We start from the raw sequence: 24,914 nt of genomic DNA on the forward strand, positions 1-24,914 counted from the left end.
CTCCAGGGAACGGTTGCAACACATTTCTCCCGTTGTCAAGGACAAAAGAAGATAACAAAGCTATCTAAACAGCTAGTAGCAGCAGAAGGAAAGGAAGAAAAAGAAGAAACATCCAAAGTGAAGTAGGGCGAAGCGCTTTTCTGGGTTCCCCCGTTTCCCGCCATTTTACTTTTAAAAAAATAAAAACGTTGGTCAGGATACGTGAGTGAGTGAGTTGTCTGTCTGAACTTTTTACCCACACGCACGCAGCCCTCGAAAAGTTGGCAAGTAGTCGCTAAGGGCAATTGAGTTCAAGCCCGACGACTGGCGTATTTGCCGGGCTTTGAACAAATAGTCGTCGCACTAGGCGTAAAGAGCTAGTGACTTAAAGACGCATTAGAGACTTAAAATAAAAAAAACACCCGCCTGTCTGTCGCCAGGGAAAGGTTGGGTGGGTGGGTAGGTAGGTGGGGGGGAGGAGGAGGAGCCACCTTTTGCCAAACCGCCAAAGTCTGCCGAGACCCCCGGGTGCCCGGCGGGTGCAGGGGTCCATTTGTGGGTTATCGCTTCTCGGCCTTTTGGCTCAGATCAAGCTTGGTACTGAGGTGCCCCAAAGCCCGCTGAATCAAGAGGTCGAAGGAAGGCAGGAGGGAGGAACTTTTAAAGGATTTGACGGTTTATTTGGTTTGCAAGTATAATTTTTTTGGTGGCAATTAAGAAGAGAATCTCTTTGGTGGGAAGGATGGAAGGGAGAAAAGAAAGAAGAGATTTTCCAGGGATAGGGTTGGTGAATACCTTAAGATTTATATGGAAGGAGAAGGAAGTAGAGCCATGGGGGAGAGAGATGTTCGGGAGGACCATCTTGATGGAGACTCTGAGGTTAGGGGTAAAGGAGGTTCTGTGCCTACAGAGTAACCCATTGGAGAAGGCTTTCGATGTGACGTTCCACCTGGAGGAGAGACACGATGGTATCATGAAGAAGGTGAGGGAAGAGAAAGGTGAAGGACCCCTGTGCCATTACGAGGTGACCAGCCTGATAAGGAACAATTTCAGGGTGGTCACCGTCAACATGTACAATCCGCACGTTAAGGATGAGGAGGTGAGGGCCTTTCTGGGGAGATACGTGGACAACGTCTCCTCAGCGAGGTACCTCAGGGACTCCCTGGGTTTCTGGAACGGTAGGAGAGGGTTCCAGGTGCTACTCAGGGACGACCCCGAAGGGTTTGGGTGGCTACCTCCATCCTCCGACGATGTTCTCCCTGGGGGCTGACAGGGGGACATTATTTTATGCCCGTCAGCCTCCGTTCTGTAGGCGTTGTATGGCCTACGGACATATACTGGCCTCGTGCAATACCCGAAAGTGCAGGTTCTGTGGGTCGGGAGAGCACGAGGCCAAGGATTGTGACGAGCCCAAGGCTTGCCACGGGTGTGGATTGTCAACACACCTGTGGCGTGATTGCCCGGCTCGTCAAAGGTCGTACGCGTCTGCAGCTGGAGGGGGAACGGGGGATGGGGGGAGAAGAGAAGGAAAGGGTGCGGATGACATGAATGGCACAGGGGAAAAGACGGAACGGGAAGAGGATGGAAGGAAGAAGGCCAAGAAAAGAGAGAGGAGAAGAGAAGAGAAGGCGAAGGAGGTGGAAGGTGAGGAGGAGGGAGGAAGTGACGGAGCAAAGAAGAAGGAGGTGGGGACAGTGGAGAATGAGGTGGTGGAGGACGGAACGATGAAGGAGGGGGGGAGCACCCGGGCGGAAGAGATGATGAAGAGAGGAGGGAGAGGACGGAGGGGATGGTGGGGATGAGGGAAGAAGTCACCCTTTTGCCGTCATCTCTGAAGAGGGCAGAGAAGAGGAGAGCGAGCTTGAAGGATGGTGAGGGGAGGGAGAGGGAGGCTAAGCGAGGGATGGGGGCGAAAAGAAGACATTCTATAGGCACGCTATTTGCCTCAGCCCCAAATACATGGGGGGAGGGTTTTTCACAGGGTGAGGATCTGGGTTGTCGAGCTGGGGGGGTACCTCAACTCCTGTCTGGGGAGATGGAGTCCCCTATTCTCAGCCCAGAGGCCTACAGGGAGGGAGGTTTGGAGGGTGTTGGGGGGGAACCCAGGAGGCAGGGCACTCCAATGCCTAACACCAGGCATGCATCCTGGAGTGGAGGGATGGAGGACGGGGGGACGAGAGGAGAGGATGTCCCTGTCGGATGAAATGGAGCAGGGGAGCATCGGGTGAGTCTCCTGTTATTTTGTTGTTTTGGGTTATTTGTTGAGGGTTTTGGTTTTTAATTATTAATGAATATGTCTGTTAAATTGTTTAGTTTAAATGTAAGGGGTTTGAGGGATTATGTTAGGAGGAGGGCGGTTTTTTGTTTTTTGGAGGGAGTGMGTTTTGATGTTTGTTTTTTACAGGAGGTTCACCTGAGGGATGGTGGGGATGTGTGTAGATTTAGGAGGGAGTGGGACAAGGGGGAGTCATTTTGGAGTATAGGGGGGATGCACTCGACAGGGGTAGGGATTTTGTTTGGGAATAGGGAGGTGAAGGTAGAGAGCACTTTTGTAGTAATGCAGGGGAGGGTTTTGGGGGTGGATGTCACTTTGAGGGATATTAGATATAGGTTAATTGGGGTGTATGGGCCACAGGTGGCGGCAGACAGGAGGGAGATGGTGGACTGTCTGGCGCCCCTGTGTGTTACAAATAGGCACTTGGTGATAGGAGGTGATTTTAATATAGATTTAGGGGTAGGAGGGGATAGCAGTGCAGGGGCCATCACTGGGCTAATGGCCTGCCATGGTCTGGTTGATGGTGGCCTGCACACTACTCCGACAGTGGCCGGTCCTACATGGCGCAACTCCAGGCGGGTGGTGCGGAGGCTCGACTACATTTTTGTATCCAGGTCTTTGGGTCAGTTGTCTGGGCGGCTGTTGCCTGTTTTCTTTTCAGATCACGACGGAGTGCTACTGCAGGTGGGGTCGCCAGTCTGCCTCTTCGGTAGGGGGTACTGGAAGTTAGATCGGGATGTGCTGGAGGAGCAAGCTTTCGTTGACGCCTTTTTTGGTTTCTTTCGGGGGCTTGAAGGCCTCCGGTCCATGTGTGAGGGGGTGTTAGAGTGGTGGGATTTAGTTAAGGTAAGGATTAGGGCCTTTATAATAGGGTATTGTAGGAGGAAGAAAAGGGAGGAAAGGAGGGAGGTGGATCGTATCCAAAGGTTAATCGAACTCGAGTACGAGGCAGGCAACCTCGGTGGGTCGATTGAGTGGGAGAGATTCGCAGCCCTGAAGGCGCAGCTCAGGGAGCTGCAGGAGCGGAAGGCTCGAGTTTTCCTGGAGCGTACGCATAATGGCTTTCTAGAACATAATGAGACTTGTTCCGTTATGTTCTTTAAGTCAGTTAGGGCCAGACAGAGTAGGAAGGTAATGCACGGTGTTAGGGAAGAGAATGGAAGTATAGTTAGAAAACCGGAGGAAATGGTCAGGGTGACAACTGACCATTTTCGAGGTTTATTTAAGGAAAAGGAAATAGATGTAGAGCAGGGAAATGTGTTTTTAGAACACTTGTCCCGACAATTGCCGGAGGACATTAGAGACGTGATGGAGGACCAGATCTCCCTAGAAGAGGTTGAGAAAAGGGAAGGTGCCTGGGATGGATGGGCTGCCAGCTGAGTTTTACCTCAAGTTTTGGGATATACTTGGACCGGTGGTCCTCGAAGTCTTGAAGGCCATCCTTGAGACGGGGGTCCCGGAGGGATCAATGGCGGTTGGTGTGCTGTCACTTCTTTATAAGAAGGGGGAAGCAACGGACCTCGGCAACTGGCGGCCGTTGACCATGCTGTGTGTAGATTATAAGCTGCTAGCAAAGGTCTTAGCGGACTGTTTGCGCACAGCCCTTCCCTACGTCGTCCATGAGGATCAGACGTGCGGGGTAGAAGGACGCTCTATTAGATGGAACCTACAGTTGATCAGGGACTCCATCGCTTGGGTAGAAGATAGGTCTGCCTTTAATGGTAGCAGCGCTTGATCAGGCGAAAGCCTTTGATCGCGTGAATAGATATTTTCTATTCAGAGTGTTGGGTAGATTAGGATTTGGGGAGAAGTTTATAGGCTGGATCCGTACATTATATGTCGGAGCGGGGTGCCGTGTAAGCGTAAACAGTCACATGGGTGATGTTTTTGACCTCTCTTCAGGGGTCAGGCAGGGGTGCCCGCTCTCGGCTCTCCTTTTCGTTCTCTACATGGAGCCTCTGGGGGCTGCCATTAGGGCAGACACAGGGGTGGAGGGCTTGCTGATCCCTGGAAGCGGCGGGCTGCGTGTTAAGATGACGCAGTACGCCGACGACACTTCCTTGCTGCTTTGCATGGACTCGTGCCTGACAAGGTCCCTTGCCATAATTGGGGACTTCACCCGAGCGTCGGGAGCGGTTCTGAATCACGCAAAGTCTTCCGTCAAGTTTTTCGGAAGATGGCGCGGTAGGACGGGTGTGCCGTTATCTCTCTGTAACGGGGCTCTGAGGATTCTCGGGGTCCATTTTGAGACCTCAGGCTCAGCGACGCTGAACTGGAATATGGGCATCGCAGTGGTACAGAGGAAGCTAGCGATGTGGAGGGCTAGGTCTTTGTCCTTTATAGGCAAGGTCCTGGTTCTCAAGGTGGATGTATTGCCGTCTCTTCTGTATTTGGCGTACATCTACCCATTGCCGGCTTGTCTGAGGAGGCCTCTAGTGAGGCTTGTGTTTCAGTTCATGTGGGGTGGCAGGTACGAGTGAGTCGCCAGGGCACGCATGCTCTGTCCCATCGGGGAGGGAGGTAGGGGGGTACCACATCTCCCCCTCAAGCTGGACGCAATTTTTGTTTCGTTTCTGTTGACAGAGCTTGCTCATCCAGTGATACACCCGTCCGGTTACCTCCTGCGGGTGTTCTTCTCGTATCAGGCGAGAAGCATAATGGTGTGGACTAACACGGGTCCTCGGGCGGAACAGCTGCCGTGGCACTTTGGCCATGCGGCCAAGTGGTTGCGTGCGCACCCCGAGGTTGAAGTCGCCCGAGTAGGTTTAGACCACAGGCACCTGTACGAGGAGGTCAGACGGGCAGGGAGTCCGGCGCCTGTAGTGGGTATCTCGGAAGTGGTCTGGGAGGGAGTGCAGGCGCGGGGCCTGGACAACAGGCTCAAGGACCTGAATTGGTTGAGCCTCCACAAGTGCTTGCCGGTGCGTTCTATTATGTACCGGCATACTTTGGCGCGATCCCCCACCTGTCCAAGATCCTCTTGTGGCAGGGAGGAGACTGTGCGCCATGCCTTTTGGGACTGTGCCTTTGCCGGAGTTGTATGGGCTAGGGCACGGGTGTTGTTAGGAATGGTAAGAGGGGATTTTGTGTTGACTTGGGCTAGGTTAGAGAGAGGTGTAGGGAGAGCGAGGGGTACAGTTGGGGACAGGTTTCTGCTCTGGCTTCTCATGAGTCTCTTTAAGCGGGGGCTGTGGGAAGCCAGGCAGAACTTGGTCAAGACAGGGAGAGATTGGGGGGTTGAAGGGATAGTGAGGAGGATGGAAGGAGAATTGAGGGGGAGGATGAAGAGGGAGGAGAGGAAGTGGGGGCAGCATGCTGCTTGGGAGAGGTGGAAAGGGGGTTTAGGGCTGGGATTAATGTAGAGAGGTAAGGTTATAGATTAGGGACAGGGAGATAGGGAAAGGTATTGGTTAGGTCTGACGGGGAGGGATGATGCTCCCCTGAGGGTTTTTGTGTGTTGATTCATTTTGTAAATAGATTTAAAATAATGCCATTATTTGATTTTGATTGCTAAAATATGATTTTGTAAAAATGAATGGTATTGAACGTAATAAATTATTTTTTCTAAAAAAAATCAAAAAATCTGTTCTTATCAGTTTAATATCTGATACGTCCCCCATCGGGGGACTACATATTAAATGGATTTTTCGAACAGGGAGTCGGAAATGGGGCTTGTTCCGTCCGCTCCACGCATCGACCCGGTATTGCAGTACCTCTGGGAACGGTGCAACACATTTCTCCCGTTGTCAAGGATTAAAAAAAAAGACACAAAGCTATCTAAACAGCTAGCTAGCAGCAGAAAGAAAGGAAAAAGAAGAAACATCCAAAGTGAAAGTAGGGCGAAGCGCTTTTCATGGGTTCCCCCGTTTCCCGCCATTTTACATAAAAAAAAACGCTGGCCAGGATAGTGAGTGAGTGAGTGTCTGTCTGACTTTTACCCACACACAGCCCTCGAAAAGTTGGCAGAGTGGGTTGGGTGACACCCGCGAGACCCCTAGAGTGCCACAGTGTGTGTCTCGGGCCCCGCCCTCTGACTTCCATACGACTCTGGTTTCTCTTCATTACGCACAAAGGACCTTCCGTGGAGAGGACACTCACGAGTTCAAAAGTATTTTTGGAAGGGCTTTGCTTCTGGCAGAGCCCGCTATATCTTGTTTCAAGAAAAGTGACAGAGATGATGACGCCGCCGCAGAGACTTTTTGCTCATGCGTTTAACTTAGAATCGGACCGGTGTATTTTCCTCCCAAGTAGTCGCTAAGGGCAAATTGAGTTCAAGCCCGACCGACTGGCATATTGTGCCGGGCTTTGAACAAATAGTCGTCGCACTAGGCGTAAAGAGCTAGTGACTTAAAGACGCATGCGACTTTAAAAAAAAAACACCCGCCGCTGTCTGTCTGTCGCCAGGAAGGTTGGGTGGGTGGGTGGGGGAGAGGAGCACCTTTTGCCAAACCGCCAAAGTCTGCCGAGACCCCCGGGTGCCCGGCGGGTGCAGGGGTCCATTTGTGGGTTATCGCTTCTCGGCCTTTTGGCTCAGATCAAGCTTGGTACCGAGGTGCCCCAAAGCCCGCTGAGTCAGAAGGTCGAAGGAAGTCAGGAGGGAGGAAAGTTTATTGTTTTAGTTTTTTTCTTCTTTATTGAAGAATTTGGTATGGATAACATGGAGAAAAGGGCGATCCCGGGTATTGGATTGGCCAACGCTTCGCATGGAGGCACAAGGAAGTTGAGCCAGTCGGGCAAGAGGCTTTTGGGAAAGCCATCCTGATGGGAATCCTGAAGTTGACAGTGAAGGATGTCCTCTGCTTTCAGGATAACCCACTGGAGAGGGTGTTCGACATAACGTTTTATACAGAAGAGAAACATGACGAGATCATGAAGAGGGCGAAGGAACTGAAAGGACGGGGAGGAGAGGATTTCAGGCCCTCCTCAGGGAGGATCCAAAGGGGGAGGGGGGTTACCTCCATTCTCCTGCGATGTTCTCCCTGGGGGCTGACAGGGGGACGTTGTATTATGCACGTCAGCCCCCGCATTGCAGGCGTTGTATGGCCTACGGCCATACCTTAGCCTCGTGCAGCACAAGGAAGTGTAGGTAATGTGGTTCTGGTGAGCACGAGGCGAGGGAATGTGCTGAGCCGAAGGAATGTCACGGGTGTGGCTCGGTAGCGCACCTGTGGCGGGACTGCCCGGCTAGGCGGGGGTCATACGCGTCTGCAGCTGGGGGGGAGCGAGAGCGGGGGATGGGGGAAGAAGAGGAAAGGAACCAGAAGAAGGTGGTGGAACAGGGGGAAAGAAGGCACAGAAGGAGGCTGAGAAAGAAGAAGAGAAAGAGGAGGAGAGCGTCGGGACAGAAGGAGAGGTGGATGGGATGGAAGGAGAGGTGGTTGGAACAGAGGGAGTGGAGGGGAAGGAGGCAGTAGGAAAAAGTTAGAAAAATAAGAAGAAGACGGTGGTGGAGGAGGAGAGAGAGGAGAGGCCAGAGGGGACAGAAGCGGAGAGAAAGGAGGCGGAGAAGGCTTTGGAGGAAGGACCAGAAGGAGAGGCGGAAGGAGGAGAAGGCGTGAAGGACTGGGGGGACAGTGAGGTGAAAAAAACAGTGGAAGCAAGGGTAGAGGAGTTGAGAGAGATGGTGGGGGGGTTGGTGGATGAGCAGGTAGTGAGGTTGGGTATATTCTCCCCTTGGTGAATCAGCCTCCGTGCAAGAAAACAAGAAAGGCGGAGCGTTTGGACAGCAGGAGGAGAAGGGGTGGTAAAAGAGGATGGGTGGTAGAGAGGGGGGGAGAGGGGGAGGTAGCAGGGCCCTCGTCTTCTTCCTTTAAACCCCTGGCAGAACTAGACCTCCCAGGCATGGCTCATGGCTGGGGGCTGGAAGGAGGGACAAGCCTCATGTTTGGGGTCGAGGGGTCTCCGGTTTGGAGTCCGGAGGAGGGCGGGGTGATGGACTTAAGTGTGGGGAAGGAATCGGAAGATGGCACTGAGTGACATTCTTTGGGGATTGTGTGTGTATGGGTAGTTTGTAGGTGAGAGGAGGGAGGATGCTCCCATGATTATTGGTTTTGGATTTGGTTTTGGTTATTGTTTATTGGGTTTGAGATGAGTTTTTGTTGTTGGTTAGAATTGTAAAGTTTGATTTGAAGCAAGTATGGAAGATTTGTGTTGGTTTTTTGAACGTAATAAATATATTTTGTAAAAAAAAAAAATCTGTTCTTATCAGTTTAATATCTGATACGTCCCCCATCGGGGGACTACATATGGACCCCTGCCGAGCCTCCCGGGTGCAGGGGTCCATTTGTGGGTTATCGCTTCTCGGCCTTTTGGCTAAGATCAAGTGTAGTTACTTTGTCAGTGCTGCACTTGATCGGAGAAGCGATCACAGGCCGGAGGGTGCCCGGGAAATTGTGCTATTTATTTTGGTTTAAAATCATTATTATTGTTGTATTGTTTCACCATTGTTTTTTCTTTGTCCTGGGTTAGGTGGTGGTTTTGGTGGTGGGCTACAGGTGCACCAGCACCTGTAGGGTGAGTTTAAAGGCCCTCTGGTCTTTTTCTTTCTTATTTAATTTAATTTCCCCCCTTGTTTGTCCTTTTTTGCATCTCTCCTCCCCCTTGTATCCTACCCTCCCCCCCTTTAGCTCTTCCTACTGTTTTGAGTTGTCTGCTAGCTGGAGTGGCTTTCGGGCTTGTTGGCCTGCTAGCTTTAGCTTGGCTTGGCCTGCTAGCCTCCTGGCCCTTTTAGGCGTGGCAGGCTTTGTTTGTTTGACTGTAGTTTCTTGTTCCCCTTGTCCCCATACACCTTGTACCTTTAGTTTATCTCTCAAATTGCCTTTTGTCTCAGTTCCTTGTTGTTTTGTGTTGTCAACTGGGGGACCTTTGCTGGCTGGCCTGCTAGCTGGTTCGCTTAGCCTGGTCTGCTGGTGAGGCTTGCTAGCTTCCTCGTCCCTCAAGTTTGGCAGGTGTTGTTAGTCAGTGTGTTTTCATTTCCCTTTTCCTCAAGTATTTTGTTTGTTCTTTAGTCTTACCCCCTAGTTTGTCTCCCCTTTTTGGTTTGTGTGCCTTGTTTGTTTTGTTGTAAGGCTTCTTGGCTTGTGGGCCTGCTAGCTGGTAAACTTAGCCTGGCCTGCTGGCGTGACCTGCTAGCCTTTTAGCCTTTGTCTAGTTTGTGTGGTTTATTTTTGTCTCTCCCTTTTGTGTCCTTCCCTTTGTTGATAAGATTAGTTTGTTGTGTGTCCCGTGGTGCTTGTAGGCCTTGGTTAGCATAGCTGAGCCTGCTAGCATCCTCGGTTGTCTCCCAACCCCCTCTCCCAACCCCCTCTCCCCTCTCCCTTCCCCCGCCCCCCCTTCCTTCCACCTCCCCTTTTTCCCCCRRCCCCCCCCCCTTCCCCTCCCCCTCTTTTCACTGGTGTTGGGTTTAAAGGGAGTGGGCCTCCATCATGTCAGCAGCACAGGCTGGCATGAGGAGGCACCATGCAGTGCGCCTCCTTTTAAAGGAGAAGGGAGGAAAAACAATGGAGTTATCCCGATTGGATTTCTCCAGAAAATTCCTCCAAAAGGAACTCGGTTTCCATCCCGCGCAGGTAAACTGCATCTTAGCCCTCCCCTATGGGAAAGGCTTCAATGTCAGTTTTGCCAGCGGCAGCTTCCTGKGGGAGTTCTGGGGGAAACTCCAGAACGCCCTGAACACCCAGGGGTCCCTCACAGCAATGTTTGAGGTGACCAAGCTGACGGATAATAGCATTTAAACCGTTATTATCCGTATGTACAATGAAACCGTACAGCCGGAGGACGTTGCAGTATGGCTGGGCAGGTACTGCAACGTGAAGGGGCCCCTGGTCCAGGTGAAGGATCCCGATGGGATCTGGACAGGGGCCTGGAGGGTCACTGTCCAGCAGAGGGAGGACCCTGGGGGCTATAGTGGGTTGAAAGCCATCCCATCCACCATAGTCCTCGGAGAGAACAGGGGCCATGTTCACTACCAGCCCAAGCTGTGCCGTAAGTGTGGTGAACATGGCCACCTTGCAGACGCCTGCAAAAAGGTCGTCTGCATGAAGTGCCGGGAGGTGGGCCACCACTACGAGGAATGCACGAACGGAAGGTCGTGCAACTTCTGTGGCGAGCGGTCCCACCTCATCCGCGGCTGCCCCTCCTCCTGGGCCAATAAGGTCAGGGCTGGAAGGAGGGAGGTGGCGGTCGCGGACCGGGCTTCCGAGCGTCAGGTGGTGGTCACCGAGGCAGTTGCCGAGGAGGTGGTTGTGGAGCAGGTGGTTGTGGAGGAGACAGTGGTGGAGGCGGTGGCCGTAGTAGAGGGCGCGGAAGGTGCAGTGGTGGAAGAAGTGGGAGGAGAGGACAAAACCCTCCCCACCCCAATCCCCCTGCCCCAGACTAAGGTGACCGCTGAATGAGAAAGGGCAGAGAAAGACAGCCCCGGAGAGGTCTTGAGTGAGAGCTCCCCAAGTGGGTTAGACAGTATGGAGACGGTGTCTGAAAAGATTTTAGAGACAGCGTCAGGAGACACGGGAGAGGGAGGGGAGATTCTGGAGGAACACCTCCCCCCACGAAAAAGAAATGCAGAGGAGCTCTCTGACCCCGAACAGGGTGATGAGAAAAAGGGAAAGGTGGAATGGTAGAGCTCCCAGGGGGAGGAAGAACCCAGYACCTTCCCCTCCAACTCCCCCAATCAAATCACTTTTTTAAATCCTGTTTTAACCTCCTCTCCCTGCCACCCCCCCTTGCCCCGGAGGGAGAGAGAGAATTTCCCTGGAAAAGTAGCCCCCTTTTAACTGTTCAATGCCTTCTTTTCTTTTAGCACTGTTTTTACTCACCCCTTTTATGGCTTTTAAAATCACCACTATAAATGTGAGGAGCGTGAAAACAGTAACAAGAGCACAGTCGGTTTTATCCTTTTTAGAAAGGTTTAACTCTGACGTGTTTTTATTACAGGAGTGTGGTCTACCCTTTTTATCCTCTTACAGGAAATGGGAGGATAAGTGGCAGCACGGGCCCTCCATTTGGAGTGGTTCCAATTTTAACAAGAACGACGGTGTTGCCATTTTAATCAAGACCCCACAGGTGGTGGTGAAGGGGAGCACGGTGGTAGTAGGRGGGCGTGCTCTTTTAGCCAAWTGTACTTTTATGGGGAGGGATTTTAATGTGCTAAATGTGTATGGTTTTAATGACAAACATGACCGGTGCGCACTTTTAGAAGACCTGCAGTCCCACATGCTAGGGAGGGATCCTCTAGTGGTGGGTGGGGATTTTAATTGTGTTTTAAGTTAGAGCAGAAGGAAGGGGCAGGAGAGGATTTTAAGGTAGAAGGTCAAGTGTTTTATTGCAAGGGGTGTGCAGGGATTTTAAACTGACTGACTGTTTTAAAACCCTGCATCCAAGAGAGGAGGGCTTCACCTGGACCAGTGGTGACGGCACCAGAGCCTCTCGCATTGATATCTGTTTACCCGGGACTGTCCCCAACTGATGCTAGAATAACCCTGCTTTCTTCTCAGATCACGTAATGCTGACGTGCACCCTTTCACTAACTCGGGTGTGACTGTGGGAAGAGGGCCCTGGAAATTGAACTGCTCCCTTTTAGAGATGATAGAGTAGTTAGTCAGTACGGAGCAGTTCAGCCAGTGGCAGACGCTACAGGACTTCTTTGACACACGAGCACAGTGGTGGGAAATGGTGAAGGGAAGGACGAGGACCTTCTTTAGAGAGATAGAAAGAAAAAAAAAGCAGAGAAAAAGATAGACGCATGGTGGGACTGCAAAAGCGACTGGAAAGGTATTTTAATTTATGCCAACAGGGCCTTGATTTTAACCAAGAAATTAAAGAAGTAAATGGCACTTTTAGCAGAACAGAAAAGCAAGGGGGTTATTTTAAGAAGTAAAGAAAGGGAATTAGAAGAGGGGGAGAAGTGCACTAGGTACTTTTTTAAGAAAATAGTTAGTAAGGGTAGGACAATAACAGGGTTAAAAAACAAGGATGGGGTTTTAAAAACAGACACAGATGGAATAAAGGAAGTGGTCGAGGATTTTTACGGGGAACTGTTTGGGGTAAAAGAAGTATGTGAAGAAACAATGGGAGACCTTTTAACATACATTGACAAGACCTTACCCAACACAGACGACCTGACGAAAGACCTGACGAGGACAGAAATTGACCAAGGACTGAAACATTTTAAGAGGGGTAAATCACCGGGGGAGGACGGCCTCCCTTTGGAGTTTTATCTGACCTTTTGGGATGTTTTAGCCGACGAACTTCTGACTGTTTTTACTGACTTTGAACATCTGGACAGACTACCTGACAGTTTTAGAGTGGGGACTCTTTTATATAAGAAAAAATTACAGGACTGGCCTGAAGAACTGGAGACCGATTACCCTTTTAAACTTTGATTGTAAACTTTTTACCAAGGTTTTAACACTCAGAATGTCTTCTGTTTTAGGGGAGGTGATCCACCCGGACCAAACCTGTGCCGTTCCCGGAAGGAAGATCACGGACAGCCTGATACTGATCCGAGATGCCATCTGTTATGCGAGAGACAGAAACATGCGGCTTGTAGTCCTAAATTTAGATTTTGAAAAAGACTTTGATCGGGTCTCGCACCAGTACCTCTTTAAGGTACTGCAAAAAATGGGTTTCCCGGACAGGTTTTTAAGCTTGGGTGGGACTGCTGTACGGGGACATCACCAGCAAAATCCTTGTAAATGGGCATCTGTCAAAAACAGTGGGAGTACACTGCGGCGTCCGTCAGGGCTGTCCATTATTTTCTCTTCTGTTCGTGGCCTGCATTGAACCACTGGCACAGGTCTTGAGAAGGGACCAACGGATCAGTGGGGTGGGTATCCCGGGGAGTGGGGGGATGACCGCCAAGTGCATTTTTTACATGGACGATGTCAACATTTTATGTACCAACCTTTCATCCGTCGACAGGAGCCTGGACAGGACTGACTGGTACGGACGAGCCTCTGGGGCGAGACTGAACAGAGACAAGACAGAGGCCCAATTTTTCGGACCGTGGGCAGACCCAGACTTGACCAGACGACCTCTGACAGTCAAAACGACGGACATAAGGGTACTGGGGGTAAAGTTTGACCGGGAGGGAGGAGGGAGCGGTAACTGGAGRGGGATCCTGGGGACAGTAAGACAGAGACTGGGTTTTTGGGGACTACGACAGCTGACTTTTGAGGGCAAGGTTTTAATCATTAAAGCTGTGATTTTACCTGTGCTTTTATTAATCAGTTCTGTTTTTATCCCCCCACGAAGGAGTATTTTAGCCCTGGAGCGGATGCTCTTTTACTTCCTGTGGGGAAGCAAGTGGGAGAGGCTGAGGAGGGAGGTGGTCAAGAGGCCCAGGTCCAAGGGGGGGGAAAGGCTTGCCTGACCTCTACTTGTTCCTGGGCAGCCGCTATACAGCGTTACATCTCACTCTTGCCACCTCCCCGGTCAACAACAAGACTCAGGCCCTCGCACGGTTCTGGCTGGGATCTTACCTCAGGACCCTGAGGCTGATCCCAGTAGACCTGCGAGCCCCAGTCTCTTTCCTGCTACCCACGCACTATGTCCAGCTCCAGAAGTTTTAAACTGGAAAAAGAAGCAGTCACGGTTTAAACTAAACACCGCTCTCTTCTCTCTCTTGTGCAGGATCGGGAACCAGTGTGTCCAGTACGCGGGTTTGCTATTGGCGAACCCACAACAGTTTGGCGTAACGTGGCCCATCCTGCTCTCCTGAATCGGCATCGGGACCTGTCCTGGATGGTCGCCCACGAGATCCTCCCGGTCAGGGCCGTTATGCACTCACGGGGCATGGCGAGGACATCCGCGTGCCCCCGACCAGGTTGCGGCCAAGAGGCGTCGGTGAGGCTCCTGCTCTGGGAGTGCAGAGCTGCCAGGGACCTGTGGAAGGAAGCAGGCCACCTGATCACCCCGTGTCTGCCAGCAGGGGAGGACCTAACGCCTCAGCTTGTGCTATATGGGGTGGATCGAAGGCCTTCACCAAGCTCTGGCCCACCTTCACGTGCCTGAAGGACGCCCTGTGGTCTTCCCGTAACCTGCTGGTAACTAAAAGTGTAGAGACCACGCCCCAGGCAGTGGCCGTGGTAGCCACGGAAGCCCTGGGGTGGTACGGAAGGAAGGGGGCCTCGACCCCAGGCGAAGGGTCCCCCACAACACTCTAGGTCCCGGCGGCCACGGCCTGACAGCGCTGCGGCGCCTAGGGCGATGCTCATAGGGGAGGGATCTCCTCTGGGCCCCGAAGGACGGGACGGTAGTTTATCCAGAGGAGCAGGATGAGGCGAGTTTGATAAGGACTCACCCCGCTCCTGTACAAAGGACCGAAGACAGCCTTTTAACAAAGGGACTTTTTAACATGTTTTTCATGTCTTAAAAACGTTTTACCTTTGTTAAATCATTAGTACACATTTTAAATGGCTTTTACAGATGATGTTTTTACAAGAAAAGTACTTTTATTCAAGGTTGTTTTTAACAACATGTGCTTTTTAACAAATTTAAATGTAACTTTCAAATGATGTGTTTTATGCCTTATTGCCGTTTTTATGTGTATGAAATTATGTAAAAAATGTATGAGCTGCTTTTTAAAGGAAATGTGTCAATAAAACCTGTTCTTATCAGTTTAATATCTGATACGTCCCCCATCGGGGGACTACATATTAAATGGATTTTTCGAACAGGGAGTCGGAAATGGGACTTGCTCCGTCCGCTCCACGCATCGACCCGGTATTGCAGTACCTCCGGGAACGGTGCAACACATTTCTCCCGTTGTCAAGGACAGAAAAAGACACAAAGCTATCTAAACAGCTAGCTAGCAGCAGAAAGAAAGGAAAAAGAAGAAACATCCAAAGTGAAAGTAGGGCGAAGCGCTTTTCATGGGTTCCCCCGTTTCCCGCCATTTTACATAAAAAAAAACGCTGGCCAGGATAGTGAGTGAGTGAGTGTCTGTCTGTGACTTTTTACCCACACACAGCCCTCGAAAAGTTGGCAGAGTGGGTTGGGTGACCACCCGCGAGATCCCGGCCTAGAGTGCACAGTGTGTGTCTCGGGCCCCGACCTCTGACTTCCATACGACTCTTCATTACGCACAAGCCTTTCGCCTTTTACTAAAGACTTCCGTGGAGAGAAACACTCACGAGCTCAAAAGTATTTTTGGAAGGGCTTTGCTTCTGGCAGAGCCCGGTATATCTTGTTTCAAGAGAAAGTCACAGAGATGATGACGCCGCCGCCGCTGCAGAGACTTTTTGCTTATACGTTTGACTTAGAATCGGACCGGTGTATTTTTCCACTCCCAAGTAGTCGCTAAGGGCAATTGAGTTCAAGCCCGACGACTGGCGTATTTGCCGGGCTTTGAACAAATAGTCGTCGCACTAGGCGTAAAGAGCTAGTGACTTAAAGACGCATTAGAGACTTAAAATAAAAAAAACACCCGCCTGTCTGTCGCCAGGGAAAGGTTGGGTGGGTGGGTAGGTAGGTGGGGGGGAGGAGGAGGAGCCACCTTTTGCCAAACCGCCAAAGTCTGCCGAGACCCCCGGGTGCCCGGCGGGTGCAGGGGTCCATTTGTGGGTTATCGCTTCTCGGCCTTTTTGCTAAAATCAAGTGTGTGGCATGACCGCAGTTTGATAAGCGAAAGGAAAGAGAAGGTGATGGCGACGGGAGACTTTACGTCGGCCCCTGCGGCGCGACTTTTGAACACAATCCGGTTTGTCGGGAAAGAAATGGACGGAATGCTTTCGAGGTCACCTTCACGGGGTATTACCTGTGTCAAGAAGCTTGGAACAAGTGCCTGGAACACAAGGACGAAACACAGATCTCCAACTTCAATGTGGAGCCTCTGTTCGCAAGTCGGGTAAGGACCATAACAGTCTGCATGCAAAATCCGTATGTTAAAGATCAGGATATTCGATCCTTCCTAGGTAAATACTGTGATGTATTGGGGGTTTGAACAAAATAAATGGATTACGATGGTATGTGGAATGGGAATAGAAAATACGCTGTCCGATTTACAACACGGGCGGGAGGAATTGAACATCCCCCAGCGTCCTTCTACATTGGCGGTGTAAAGGGGTACCTTTACTTCTATGGACAGCCCAAAACATGTAGAAGATGCGGAGAAGAGGGCCACATTGCAGCGCTGTGCCCGAACACATTCTGTAGAAACTGTTTGGAGACGGGTCATCTGGCAAGGGATTGTAAAAAAAACAAATCGTGTAAACTGTGTGATTCGATTGAGCACATGTTCAAAGACTGCCCTGACAGACACAAAACCTACGCGGAATCACTGCGAAACATCGAGGTGGTAATGGACGAGATCTCGAGACCATGCACCCGCACCTGAGAACATCCCGAGGCCTCTTCCGGAGGATTCCCCGAGAATGGCCCCGGGTGAGGTGGCGGAGCCCTACGTTTTAGAGAATCCGGTGGCAGGAAATTCAGCTCAACCAGAACAGGTGGCAACAGAGGAGTCGTCACAGGGGATAATAATATCAGATACCCCGGTGGAGAGGAGAGTACAGTGGGGTGAAACAGAAGAGGATAAAGAGATGGATTGGACCGAGGGGAAGAGAACAGCAAAAAGGAAAGTACCAGGGGAGAGGCCGGACAAAGAGGCAAAAAAACAAATAGACATCCAACAGGTTCTACGTTCTGGAGAACAAGGAGCCGGGAGAGCAAGGAGCTCCAGGCCCTGAGTCGCCCTCAACGGGAGAGCCTCCACCAGTGCCGTTGATTGTGCCATCAGAGGAGGATAGCGAGGGCAGCGGGGATTCCCAGCCAGAATTCGTGAGTGGCTCTATGGTGGAAAGCTTGAGGTCAACAACAATGTTTCTGACCAAGGGGCAAAGAGACGGAACATAAAAGAAAATTATGTTTAATGTCCTGTCAGTTAATGCCAGGGGATTGAGAGACACTGTCAAGGGGACATCTTTGTTTTTTTCCTTAAAAGCACTGGACTTCCAAGTGTGCTTCCTTCAGGAGTGTCACCTAAAGAACGCATAGGACATCAAAAGGTTCAGCAAGGAATGGAAGGCAGGTGCTTCAGTATGGAGCATAGGCAATGTGCACTCAGATGGTGTAGGGATAATATTTAAGGATACTGGGTTTGTAATTGAGGAGGAAATTATTATTATTCCAGGGAGGCTCGTATACGTAGATGGCAGGCTGAACAACAACAAGCTGCGCCTAGTAAACGTGTACGCTCCTGCAGTAAAAGGGGAAAGGTTAGACTTCTTTAAGCACTTACCCAATGTTCTGTGCACAAACCGCATGGTGATAATGGGGGAGGATTTCAACACAGACAGTGTCGAATATGATTTTACTGCACAATATTTAAAAAATGTTTTGTGTGATTACAACTTGGCAGACACATATAGGAGACATAATAATAAAGGTATAGGGCATGCATGGAGAAACTCAAGAGCAAGCAAAAGATTAGATTATCTGTTTGTATCCAAGACCACCCAAAGCTTGAGTTTCTCCATATATCCAAATTGGTTTTCAGATCATGACACAATTGGGGTTTCTTGGTAAATTAAAGGGGTGGAGATAGGTAGAGGATTTTGGAAGTTAAACACAAAGGTGCTAGAAGGTGCGGAATTTAGAGCCGAGTTTTTTTATAATTCATGGAGGGATATGAAATGGGCATTTATAAACACAGCTGAATGGTGGGAGGCAGTAAAAACCAAAATAAAGTATTTTTGTCAAATTTATAGTAAAAGGAAAAAACAGGAAGAAAGGCATCTTGAGAAAGAACTGCAAGACGAATTACAGGCCATACATTCTGAAATAAATGAGGGTAAGCTGGGGCCTGTTGCACAAAAGTAGAATTAAGACATCCGGGATAAATGACTCAGCTGAGCTCAATGAAGCCAAAACATGTGCGTCCAGGCTTAATTGGTTGCACAAAGACCAAGCCAGGATGAGCAGACACGGATTCATTAAGCCAGGTGAAACCAATCCTGGATAGGTGCGCGCTCACGGCTCACTCAAATAGACCCCGCCACAGATCACAGATTAACTGATTTACCATGGCAACTAGAGCCGCGTACTTTTCCCCGTCGGAAGCACAAATCCTCATGGAGGCATACGAGGAGGTAAAAGATATAATTAAGAAGAAAGGCAACACCGCCACAGTGATAAAGCAAAGAGAAAAAGCGTGGCAGACCGCCTGAATGCGTAAGTAGTGCACAATTACACACTCACCGCTCCGCTGAAACATCACAATTCAAATATTTAATTCACATCTCCAAAAACGCAGTTGTACTGTAATTATGAAACGGTTAAATTTTTAATTGAAATGCACTGCAGATATGAGTGAAATTGTGTAAAGTAACTCCATCACACTGTATAAAGCTATGATAAATTTTTTGATATTTTTACTGAAAACAAGACAAAAATACCAAGTAATTTTTTGCAGTGTGACTCCATTAAATGTGTGTGTGTGTGTGTGTGTTGTGTGTGTGTGTGTGTAGATTAAACATGAACGGGCCAAAACGGACATGGCAGCAGGTCAAAATCAAATACAAGAACATTCTGCAGAATGGTATGGTCCTGACTAATATTTACAAAGCACAAGCATATATTGTACCCAGAAGGTGCCTGCTCCACAATTGTCTGTACTGTTTTAGCAGTGAAAAAGAATACCCACAGACAAGGCACGGGTGGTGGGTCACCAAAGGCTGACTACCCCAGAGAGGACATGGCCTTGGAGCTAAATAAAGGCAGGCCCGTCTTAGAGGGGATCCCTGGGGGAAAGAGACGAAGCATAGGTTCCTCCCAAGATGCCACCGCTTCATTCAAGGTATGTCCTTCCCTCTCTACATGGAATACAACCACATTCATATTGAATCAATTTGGACTGTCTGACTTTGGTTTACCTATTGCCTTGCAGTGTCTGGCAGCACTGTGTTCCTTGTTAGAGCCACCAGCACAAGCACCAGACGATGCTGATCCGTGTACATCCAATCAAAGGCACTGTAGGCCTGGCATGTCTTGTCTACTAGCTTCAATATGAATCCGATTAAATGTGATAGGGTGAAGGCCCCAGTGCAGCAGCAACAGCACATAATGGAGACGATGATGAGGAGAGACCATCTCTTCGGATTCCAGAAGGCATGAGGTATCATGTTAAGACTGTGAAAGTACTATTTACTCTACAATGGTGAGGAGTCCTCATCAACAAAATCAAAATCTAATTTCTTTTACAGGACCCAGATGCTATACAGTGGGAAACCAGCCTGGCAACATAGTGCGTATTAATTAAAAGGACACCACATCTGCCAAATTCCAGCTGCGCTAATTGTATTGTGTTCACAGAGCTCACAAGCTATCAGAAAGTTGTATGGCAACCACTCCGGCGCCAAATAGAACTGGCAGACATAGACATTCAGTAACAAGAAAGAAAAGTGGAAAATCTTGCACTGGAGTCCGAATAAAAAAGAGGACAATTAGGAAACTGGACCTTGAAATAAAAAAACTTGAGGGAGGTGAGATATCCCTTCAATGTACACTGTATGCTAACTGTAACACAAATGTATTAATCATTATTTTTCTTCTCCTCCCCAGCTCCAAGAAGATGAACAGCTCAAAATAAAAATTAGGTATATTCTCGTAAAGTCAGTGAGCCATGACATATGAGCTCTTATTGTGAGCACACAGGCACGGTGCATCTTTCTAAGGTTTTTTTTATTTTCCCCGCAATCAGTACAACCAAAGTCATCGTTATAAGGCATCGCCCTCTTGCCCCACCCCCCAGCACCAGGTGTGGCCACTAGCCTATATGAAGGCCCAAAAATTGTGTGTTCTTTCTGCTCTGACAATGGCATGCCCATTCGTGCGAGATGTGGTGGATGAAGAAGCACTTGTGCTGAGGAGAGCCTTCGGCGAGAAAGGTCTTCAGGGACCGGTTGGACCCACTGGCCTTCCCCTGATGACCATCTATATGAAAGATACAGGTTTCTGGCAGATGGCATCAGGTATCTATGGCAGACTACTGTGGTCCCAGGATTAAGCACGCACTGCACGGAGCCATGCACTGAGTGTGGAGCAAATGGTTTGTGTGGCCTTGCGCTTTTTTGCTAGTGGAGCCTTCCTGTACTCAGTGGGGGTGCAGAACAGCTGAACAAGCACAATTTGCCGCACAATAAGGAGTGTGTGTCTGGCTATCAAAGCATTAGCAGATGTCTTCATCTCCTTCCCTGGCCACAGAAGACTCTGTGACATCAAAGAGGAGTTCTATAGGATTGCAGGTAAGAGGATCTACAAATTACAGGACAACTGTTACACATAGTAGGATACTCATTTCTTTGTGTGACAGGTTCCCCAATGTCATTTGGTGCAGTGGACTGCACACACATAAGGATAAAAGCCCCCTCAGGTGCCATGAGGCCGATTTTGTGAATAGGAAATCCTTTCACAGCATTAATGTTCAGGTGAACATAACTTTTTTGATATTGTCATTGACGAACACTCTGCATTGCCAGTGATGTGCATTGATTGGTGTAATATTCCTCATCTTATGATTTCAGATGGTCTGCAATGCTGACTGTGTGATCAGCAATGTTGTGGGCAAAATGGCCTGGCTCAGTCCATGACTCCAGAATCTTTCGGGCCTCTGAAATCTATCAGTGCCTATCACAAGGTAAGCCACACACCCCTATTTATAACCATCATGGCTTGTGTCAAGAATATCACTGTGTTTATGAGGTAGTAATGATGAGATTGTTGTGTTGACGCGTGATTCTCTGGTGTGTTTGCTGGGAGACAGGGGGTATGGCTGCCAGCCTTTTTCTCTGACACCTTTCACAGACCCCCAGGAAGCACAGCAGGCCTACAACCATGCCCATGCCAGGACCAGGGCCAGAGTTGAAATGACCTTTGGCCTCCTGAAGGCACGCTTTCACTGCCTCACAAATTAAGGGTCAGCCCTGTTAGGGCATGTTGATATTACTGTGGCTTTGTGCTGTCCTCCACAATGTGGCCTGCCTGAGGAAGGAGAGGGCCCCAGAGTGCCACCAGCCATGGACTGGGACAATCCGGCAATCTCCCTGATGACGACAGTGGTCGGCTGCTGAGGACCAATATGTGTAATTATTTTAGATTAGTATGTGTGCTTTCAATTTTGGTTAAATATGTCCTGCGGTGGCAGAGGAATTTGGGGTTTTTTTGGGTTCGTTTTTTGACGAATTTGGCCTCTTATGATGTTTGTGCGGTATACTGTGTGTAATAAGGCTGGCAGGGAGGCTACTGCATCCATCATTTGTCTGTTCAGTTGATGTGTATGGATTTGCCTGCATTTATTTTAGTGTGCAGACATGCAGGGTGTGTTATATACAGACCTTTGAATGTTATGTATCATTTTGTATAATATGCTTGGATTCTGTGCTTTCCATCTTGTAGAGTCACTGTGACTTCAGTTTCGAAAGGAGCTGATGGTTTACCTGCTTTGTTTTGTCCTTATTCAATAAAGGAACATAATGTTACACATTGTGTTTTTATATTCATATGGAATYTGTATTTGTTTATATGACAGAGTACTAGGGCCACACTGAAGAAAAAGGATAAAGTCATAAATTTATGAGGCTGGTTCTTTCTGCAGAAAAGCTACATATTGTTTTTACAGTTTTGATACTTATGACAATGTGATACTTAATATTCTGGCACATCAGCATGTCTTTGTTTATGAAACCATACTGAAGTACAATTTCACGAAAAGCCCCACATCTGTCATTTTAACAACTGTCCTCCTTTAAAACACCTGGTTACAATATTATGACTTGTGTTTTTTTCCCCTCTGTGGCCCTAATATTCTATCATTTTATATATAGCCTTATAGTCTATGGGAAACTGTAAATTATCTAATGATAGCAACATCATCTAAAAATCATTTTTTATCCAAAATCATTGAAATTAATGATCACAAACGTTTAAATAATAACAGTGGGTCTAGTTATATGTGATAACAATGTATAGTGAGCAGTGAAATAACTATTGGTTTCCATTTGTGGTGACTGCTGACTGACATTAGGGATGAGATTAAATAGATCCTGGAATTTAGCCTGGTCTGGAGCAGGCTAGCTCCACAGAATAAATCTCCATGGTAATTTATACCATAACATATCCTCCTGCCCCCTATCCATCTTTAGTGCAACCGGATTACGGATCAATTGAGCCAGGATCACCAAGATATCCTGGCTTAATCCCTTATCCTAGTTTTGTGCAACAGGCCCCAGGTGTGTGGGGAAAAATACAGAAACATCCAAAAGAAAATAGAACACAACATTGAAACAAAGGTCAAGAACTTTACGTTCTTGGCCAAAATAACAGAAAAAGAACAAGATGAAAAATGTTAAAAGTTTTTTTTCCAGAGTATTAAAGAAAAACAAAGAAAGTCTGTAATTACCGAATTAGAAACAGGTAGGGGGAAAGTTACCAAAAAATAAGATTTAATGACGCACGCTCAGGAATTCTACCAAGCTTGGTTTAAGAAGGGAGAAATGGATAAAGCAAGAATGGAGGAATTATTAAATAGTATAAGCAAAAAACTAAACAATGAAGAAAGGACACATTTAGAAAGGGAGGTATCCAAAAAGGAAATAGAGGAGGCAATGAAATCTCTGAAGGCCGATAAAACACCTGGGAGTGATGGATTACCAAAATAATTGTATTGTTGTTTCTGGGGTATCCTAGGTGAGGATTTACTGGAGGTGTACAAAGAGATCTTGGTCGAGGGGATGATGCCGGAATCTATGAGGTCCGGCGTAATAAGCTTAATTTACAAGGGAGAAAAAGAGCTGTTAAAAAATTGGAGGCCCATTACCTTGCTAAATGTGGACTATAACATTTTGGGAAAATAATAACAAATAGGCTGAAAGAGGTGATGCCTAGCCTGGTTAATGAGGACCAGACATGCGAGGTTATGAATAGGTCTGCAACATACAACCTACAGTTAACCAGAGATGTGATCGTTTGGGCCAAGGACAGGAACCTACCGTTGTGTGTGTTGAATGTCGATCAGGAGAAGGCGTTCGACAGGGTCAGTCATGACTTCCTGTTCTCAATTCTAGAAAGAATGAATTGTGGTACGACTTTGGTTAATTGGATTAAGACGATGTACAATAAGGCATACAGTAGAGTACAAATCAACGGGTTTCTCAGCAAACCGGTACTACAAGAAGGTGGGGTGAGACAGGGGTGCCCATTGTCACCACTACTGTACGTGTTATTTGCTGAACCGCTAGCGAATTTGATGAGGAATGATACAGGTATAGACGGGGTGCATATCCCAGGGAGTAACGGAGAAAGGGTTAAAATTGCCCAGTATGCAGACGACACCACTTTGTTTCTATGTTCTGACCGAGCGATAGATAGGGCTATCGTACTGTTGAAAACTTATGGAGAAGCAGTGGGGTCAAAAGTTAATTTGGGGAAGTCCTCTATGATGTACTGCGGTGCCTGGGAAGGGAGAACAGAGGGCAAGGGAGGCATAACTGTCTGTAAAGATAGGCTAAAAATATTAGGGGTGTATTTCTTTCAAGAGGACGGGATAAAGGAAAATTGGGAAGGAAAGATTGAAAAAGTAAAGGTAAAACTCAATATGTGGAAAAGCAGAAGGTTAACGATCAGCGGAAAGATTATGGTAATAAAAACAGATATATTACCAACCTTAATCTACCTGGCACTGGTGTTCCCAATCAATGCCAGGAGCAAAATCGTTGTGACAAGGTTGATATTTTCATTTATATGGGGCGGCTCATACGAAAGTGTAAAGAGAGAGATGATGTATGGGAAAGTATCAAAGGGAGGGAGGGACATCCCATGTCTGTCGGTGAAACTGGATTGTCTTTTCCTCAATCAGATGTGTAAAACCGTGTTGAAAGGGACACAACATAAATCATTTTTCTTTGTTAGGTTGTGGTTCGGGTCCACTTTAAGAGGGATGTTACCTTGGGACAACAGGGTTCCGAATGCAGAGGTAAAACCTAAGTATTACGCACAGGCCATATCATTTCTGAAAATACACATAAAGGAAATTGAAAGAGATGTCTTATTGGACCACAGGAAAATGTATGAAATTATAAGGGAAAACTGGGAGCAGAGATATGAGGCTGATCTGAAAGTAGTTAATTGGGAGGGGATACAACCAAAATGGATGGTTAACGAGTGCAAGGATTTGGGATGGCTGTGTGCTTTAAATAGGTTGGCCGTAAAGGAGAGGATGTATAGGCACAACTGCGCAGTGAACGCAGAGTGCCCCAGGTGCAAAAAAGTGAAACAGTAATGCATGTATTCTGGGAGTGTGGTTTTGCAAGAGATTTCTGGGGAAAGTGCGCACCCGTTATTAACATGGTCTGTAACAAGATCGTTTTGAATGGTAAGAATATAGTGTTTGGAGAGGAGATCCTAAAACTGCCAAAGGAACAGTTTAGAGCCGTGTGGCGTATTATTAGTTTGGGGAAGCTGGTACTGTGGGAAAAAAGGAATGTTTGTATTAAAAAGGAGAAACACACAACAGTACCAGCAGATGCCTTCTATTTGTTTGTATGGAAGTTAAGAAATGTGATTGAAATAGACAAATACGTGCACGGGGAAGAATTTTGTCAGGGAATTTGGGGAAGTGTAAAACTTGTATAAAAATGGAAAAGTGTTGATGGAAAAAGAATGTCACAGT

General features: G+C 48.3%; 3 non-coding genes and 1 pseudogene across 3 annotated transcripts; all 4 read left to right on the plus strand.

The window, feature by feature from the left end:
- Positions 1-5,804: 5,804 nt before the first annotated feature.
- On the plus strand, positions 5,805-5,989 carry LOC112073367 (U2 spliceosomal RNA). Its single transcript, XR_002894510.1, has one exon. It is a non-coding gene; the product is annotated as a U2 spliceosomal RNA (small nuclear RNA).
- Positions 5,990-8,447: 2,458 nt separating this feature from the next.
- Positions 8,448-8,494, plus strand: LOC112073373 (U2 spliceosomal RNA; annotated as a pseudogene).
- A 6,330-nt stretch (positions 8,495-14,824) lies between these two features.
- LOC112073379 (U2 spliceosomal RNA) lies at positions 14,825-15,008 on the plus strand. The gene has a single exon (XR_002894515.1). It is a non-coding gene; the product is annotated as a U2 spliceosomal RNA (small nuclear RNA).
- Positions 15,009-15,315: 307 nt separating this feature from the next.
- LOC112073375 (U5 spliceosomal RNA) lies at positions 15,316-15,428 on the plus strand. The gene has a single exon (XR_002894513.1). It is a non-coding gene; the product is annotated as a U5 spliceosomal RNA (small nuclear RNA).
- The last annotated feature ends 9,486 nt before the right edge of the window (positions 15,429-24,914 follow it).

The sequence above is a fragment of the Salvelinus sp. IW2-2015 genome, unplaced genomic scaffold (assembly GCF_002910315.2).
Source record: "Salvelinus sp. IW2-2015 unplaced genomic scaffold, ASM291031v2 Un_scaffold2246, whole genome shotgun sequence".
NCBI lineage: Eukaryota > Metazoa > Chordata > Actinopteri > Salmoniformes > Salmonidae > Salvelinus > Salvelinus sp. IW2-2015.